At 40.0% G+C, this 6,597-nt stretch overlaps 1 long non-coding RNA gene across 1 annotated transcript; it reads left to right on the top strand.

Moving 5' to 3' along the window:
- The first annotated feature begins 487 nt into the window (after positions 1-487).
- Positions 488-5,139, top strand: LOC117553367. Its single transcript, XR_004570143.1, has 8 exons — positions 488-769; positions 1,467-1,536; positions 1,618-1,732; positions 1,917-2,015; positions 2,481-2,592; positions 2,835-2,990; positions 3,128-3,282; positions 4,674-5,139. It is a non-coding gene; the product is annotated as an uncharacterized LOC117553367 (long non-coding RNA).
- The last annotated feature ends 1,458 nt before the right edge of the window (positions 5,140-6,597 follow it).

Raw genomic sequence — 6,597 nt, 5'->3', positions numbered from 1 at the left:
TGAAGTGAGAAGTTGTCCGGGTCCACCCCCCCCCCCCCCCCCCCCCCCCAAAACGAAAACTCTTCGGTTCTCCACGAATTACACGAGTCACTCAAATCAGCGTTAAAAAAGCGGGAGGCGCCGAAATGTATGGAATGCCATTTAAGCCAATATTAAATAAATATATATATACATAAATAATTAAATAAATACATATATATATAAATATGCCTATGAAATAAATTATAAAATAAATAAATTAGGCAATAAATATGTATACATGTACATTTAAATACACATTTATTTATTTCAAGAGACTTGTATTTCATAATGACACATTTATTTATTTAAAGAGACTCGTATTTCATAATGACATATTTATTTATTTCAGATGACTTGTATTTCATAATGACGCGTTTCTTTATTTTAAGAGACTCGTATTTCATAATGGCTTATTTCATGTGACTTGTATTTCATGATGAGACATTTCCATTCCTTATGTGCAAATGAACGGGGCGTGGTTAGCTCACAGGTCCAGAGACCCAGACCAAAGCAACAGCACCACACTGACTACTCGAGAAGAGGAAGAAAATGGAGGAGAAGGACTATAAGGCAAACTACTAAATGAAAATAACAACATGGAAGACGTCGGTGGGCTCCAAGACTTAACTGGTTCTTATCTGGTCTTCTCTGGTCTTATCTGGTCCGCCCAATGCTGCTCTTCTGAGAGCAACCGCTCTGACAGCTCTCTCTAGTCTCTACTGGGAAACAGCTAAAAGTCCTTCTGGAGGTAAGCAACGCTACACAATTACACCCAGTCTGAGAGTAAAATATGTCTCGAAGGTTCGTTTTGCTTTCTTACAACGTTAAGTTAATGTTCACGTAACCTTACGTTTGCTAGGAGGCTATCGTTACGAGCTAGCTGTCTTAGCTAACAACAGTTAGCAGCTAACGTTTTCTGCAGTTTGTGTTGCCCCTGAAAAACGTGATGTAGTTATTTAAGGGTATGTTAAATTAACGTTATTTTACAAGTTGAGAGAGTTAAGTTGTGTTTAAAATCGTCAATGTAATGCACGTTAGAGGTTTTGTGTTGGACCTGAAGTTAGCTAACGTTAGCTAACTCCACCAGGTTAGCATGTTAAGCTGTACTTTTTGTGTCAGCTAGCTTAATACAAAGAGGGGTTTTGTGCTTCATTGCAAACTTTTCTTTGTTAATCTACCTGAAACTGTAGGGACAGTTTGTTTCTACTCAACTATACAGACCATTGTTGAGGAGATGCAAAACATACTGTACATGAGTTGGGTCCAACATATACCTTGAGTAATGTTACTTTGTTGCTAAAAATGAAACATCATTATCAGATGAGGACATCACCAAAGTGTGTGAGCCTGTCAGGGGATTTGATCTGTTCTCTGCATGTCCTAAACACTGCTCTGGTATTACTTATCTTGTAACATGTAAGTCTCCCGCTCTTGTCATCTTTCAGGCTTTGCATTTGAACTCCTATGACTGGTTGCGGACTTGAAGGGAACGCCTTCCTGACATCCAGGAAAAAGGTGAGATTATAATACATTTGAATGCCAAAAGCAAGTTATTGTTTTTAACTTTTTAAATATGATTGTTTTGGGGCATTTCAGTTTTATTGGACAGAGGCAGTAGATATCTACTGGAAACAGTGGAGAGGGAGGAGATGATATGCAGCAAAAGGCCCAGCCGGATGGTTGCTGCTCCGTGTGGAACGTGTCCTATCAGGTAAAGCACTTTGGTACCCAGTTATTTATGGTGTTGAGTTTGAATTTAGCTTTTGGAATGTAATTTCCAACTGTGCATTGTAAAGACTGAAAAAACAGCCTCAGGTTAAAGCTTGACATGATTTGGTCTTTTACTTAAGATGTTTGTCCTCCTGTGTTGTCTTATTTCCTTATCTTTCTTTCAGGTGTAACATCTACCAATGGTTGTACATGACAGAGACCTCCTCCACCTCTTTGCTGTCTTACTAGTCAATCCTTCTGATCAGGTCCTTTCCTAAATAGTGGTACGTTTTACAGTTCAGTGTACGTTAATTTAGTAACTTAATAAATCCTATATTGCTAGTCATTTTATTAAAACTACAATTTGTAAACTATTTGATTCCAATTACAATAATCTTTTTGTTATAATTGTAAAACATATCTTAACATCCATCAGCAATCAATACAACAAATCATCCAACACTAAATAGAAGAAATCTGGACCTATTTATTTGTATACAGCAGCATGTTTTGGGACTGCTCATTGATGTCATCAAGAGCCATTGAGTCTACCTTTTGTAGTCGGCCTCTCAGAATGTTTATCATTTATTTGTATTTTAACATTCCTATAATAATTAGTTTTTTTATTGTTTTGTTGTGAGAATCACTTTGCAATTATTGTGTAAGTGCTATATAAATAGTTATACTAATATTATTGTTGTTACTATTATTAATAATGTCTTCTTTGTTTTCTTTATTCATCGCTGCAGAAAGGATCATGCCAGCCCACATCAAACACCTGATCAAGAACTTGTGAACCTCACTGCTGCAGACACCTGTGTGATATTCCACTCTGACTGGAACCCTCAAAATGACCTGCAGGTACAATATATATATATATATATATATATATATATATATATATATATATATATATATATATATATATATATATATCTGCTCTGTCCATCCTAAAGATAGTTCAATAGGGCGACAACAACAACAGTCTTTCCGTTTATTCCCTCGGTTCTTTAAGTGTATATTTTCCCATTTAATGCTTAAAAACGTTGAACAGCAGCTGCACATGATGCTCTTTTGACCCCTCTTTTAATTTTGTATTTCAGGCTCAAGCTCGGTGTCATCGTTTTGGCCAGTCTAAGGCGGTGGAGGTGTACCGTCTGATCACTAGAAACTATGAGAGGGAAATGCTGGATAAAGCTAGTCTGAAGCTCGGGCTGGACCGTCCCGTCCTGCAGAGCATGAGTGGCAACAACAACGGGGTGAGAAAAAGAAAATCTGTCATATTTCTAGATGCCAAGTCATCTTTGGGTCAGTCGCTGTTGCAGTACGCTTAGTTTATTTTCAAAAAGAGTTTTCTAAATCCACTTGTGTAAATGTCTCTCTGCGTCGCCTTTAGCCGGTCCAGCAGTTCTCCAAGAAGGAGATCGAGGACCTGCTGAGGAAAGGAGCCTACGCCGCCATCATGGACGAGAACGACGAAGGCAATCGCTTCTGCTAGGAGGACATCGACCAGATCCTGCAGCGAAGAGCCACCATCAACACCATCACCAGGTATGTTCTTAGCAGCACTAGCCACTTGCGCTTTGTGTTGGTAACCAAGTACTTGGTTATTTGAAATGTAATATTGATGATGTAATAATTAAAACTAGGGATGGGTACCGAGCCCCAGTATTAACGGGGCCCCGGGGCTGAATTATTAAAGACCGTGGTACCGTTAACGTCCAATGTTATCAATCTTTTTATCGTTACGGGAGACATTTAAAAAATAGATGTCATATGTATTATATCTACATAAACATTATATTGCAGTCTTACTGCAACTCCGTTTCTAATATGCAATAAGACTACAAAGTGCGTCTATGATTTATTTTCGATCTTTCCAATCCAGACGAGATCTCTCTCCCCTGTCGGTGTGCGAGGGGGTGGGGCAGTTTACACACAGAACCTGCTACATGCATGCAACACACACACACACACACACACACACACACACACACACACACACACACACACGTGCGCACACAAACACATGGCGGAGAGAACTAAGCGCCCCGAGGGTAGTTATGTTACCCGTCTTGAGCATGGATGTTTAATAAGAACTGGATACAGCGTCGGAGGAGGGGCCTCGTTCTTTCCTATGAGAGCTGCTCATTGACGCATGAAGTCAAAATGGCCCAACTTTTGAGAGAGCGAAACGTCACAGATTACCCGTCATGCCTGGCTGTCAGAGCAGAATAACCCGTTTGTGCGCTCACAGAGCATGCGCCCCTTAAGCCCCGCCCCCCGAGCACACACTCTCGGCTCACTAGAAAGAATGGAGAGAGAGAATACATCTAGATTCGGCTTTTAGTGCATTTTACAACTTTAAGAACTTAATGATTCTAGGGCTATACAATAGTTCATACTGGGTAGTTTATTTAGTTTCAAAAAAAGTATCCACCGAGTTACAGATGTCTCTTTCCCAATGTTAGTCAATGGGAAAAAGTATTTCTGGGCCGGTCGACGTCACAGACTGATAAGGAAATTGTAGTTCCGCCGTTTGGACACAACGAATATTTTCCTCAGAGTCCGGCACACTTCCTGGGGGCTTGGTCTTGAGGTGGCCAATAGTGCAATAAGAATTTAGCATGTAAGGGCGGTAACACAAGCTATTTGTCTAAACATTTAGCAAAAGTGCTCCACATTCAGACGGAGAAATGCACCGGGTTCGACTGTCTTTCTAGTAGCTCTGTAGCCCCATCCACGAGTAACGTTTCCACGTCAGGTATATATTATGTATGCTAGCAGCAACACACAGAGTTAACTCAATGATACAAACATGGGTTAATGATTAGAGGTAACTGAGTTATTTATTTTGTTAAAGTTACAGCTATTCTGTTTGCAGTTCTATCATCACATAATTGAATAAGATTTGTTAAAACATTGTTGTTTCTTATTTTCAGTTTGCTTCAAGCAGTGGCTGCACGAGAAAGACGTGGAGGACCAAGAAATGCTGGCCAGATTGGCAAAGACCGGAAGATACATAACAGCGAAGATAATGGATATTAACAAGAAAAAAGAAAAAAAATGTTTATAATTTCTTTGTTGCTGTTTACATTTTGAATTATATTTGTTATTTTTAAATCAAATGCATCTTTTTTAGATGATATATTTATTTAGATGTAGGTTTTTTTTGTAATATTATTGTATTAAGTATAATTTATTAAATAAAAATACTGTTATGAACACTATACAATGTCTTTATTTTGATAGTTACCAGAATACATTGTATATTTAATAATAACATAAGCTGGTGATAGATAAATGCTGGTCTGCTCGTATGCCAGCAGACAAATATTTATAAAGACAGGGTATGGCTGGAGTAGGCTACACCCATACCAAGAAATGGCTTAGCCCCACCATGAAAAATGATGTTAAAGTAAGCAAAATAAAGTCCGCCAACTGGCGCGGAGTAAATTGCACAGACAGCAGTTAGTAAGATTGATTTCAGCAGCCACTTGTCTGGAAATACGGAAGACCAGAAACGGTTTTGAAAACTTTTGTCACGTAGTGATCGTCTTCCCAATAGAACATCTTTGATGTCTTCTGGCCAATCAGAATCAAGATAACGGCGTGGTGTTGTTGCAGGTAGTCCCGACGGAGAATACTTTAGCTGTAGTACAGGTAACACATAACTGGTACGCAGGTTATGTGCGTAATCTGAAATGCGTACCGTCACTTGTGTCACAAAGCGCATTTGCGTACCGACGTACTTGTGAAGCTTTTCCAGAAGGCGGTTAGATCACCGGACGACAGAGTCGGTCTCCGTGTGCACAGACAGGGCTGCTGTTAACGTCGGTCTGTACAACGGAATTGTGCCAAAACTACACCAACCGGCTGCGGAGGGAGACTCCTCCCTTCACTGGAGAACTGCGCTAAAACAGCTGATCACAACGTTCACACTCTGTGGTCACGAAGTACTCCACTCCACTAGCGCCCCCCCCGTCGACTTTCCTGAAGTTTCTAAGTAAGATAGAAATCAATACGTAATGAATTAAGACCCCACGGTTTGATGATTGATAGGTGCTCTCTTTCATTTTGACACAGACATTTTTTACAATAAACATGTTAAATGGATATATCCTCATCGATCATATAATGTATCATATATTTCCTTATCTGAGTCAGCTTCTCCAGCCGTATCTGGCCGTGCAACACTTACAGTGTCACATACTGTATGCAGAAGAGAAGTATTATTTTAAGCAACACATTATGTTGACGAAACACTCGAGTCAAATGTAATTAAAGTCAGATCCACTCGTGTCTTAGACGTGAACGCGCTCTCAGCTGGAGAGAGAAAACCTGGCTTGATTTCATTTACCGAGTTGATAACCAGCGTTGTAGGACTGCTTAGCGAGATCTCGTTTGTTAGTTTGTTGTTAGTTTGTTTGTTACTCAAACATATCCAGGGTATGTTGAACTGGCTTCGTAGTACAGAGCACAGGTGGCTAGCAGCGCTAATGTCAAAGGCACAGACATTGCATTATATTTGTATTTTACCAGGATGCAGTGACACACAAATATTTACATATTTACATTTACTATCTACAGCACCCGCCGCCCCTGACATCCCCCACTCCCCCTGTTGACAATTTACTAGCGGTACCGAAGTGGGCCGGTCGAGAGTCCCGTGATGATTTTTAGTCCCACTGGCTACATGACCGTATGATCGCCCATATTGACGCACCTAATTCCTAAACTTCTAACAGATACAACATAAACCGATCCTTCAGCCTCATATGAGCTCTCAGACACGTTCAAAATTAAACTGTCATCGCTGTCTGAGCTTGCTGCTGTGTGCGCCATCGTGCGTTTACATGCAGATGC

Source organism: Gymnodraco acuticeps, unplaced genomic scaffold, assembly GCF_902827175.1.
Source record: "Gymnodraco acuticeps unplaced genomic scaffold, fGymAcu1.1, whole genome shotgun sequence".
NCBI classification, from domain to species: domain Eukaryota; kingdom Metazoa; phylum Chordata; class Actinopteri; order Perciformes; family Bathydraconidae; genus Gymnodraco; species Gymnodraco acuticeps.
Note: the sequence above shows the minus strand (reverse complement) of the source record. Positions and strands in the feature narration are given on the sequence as shown.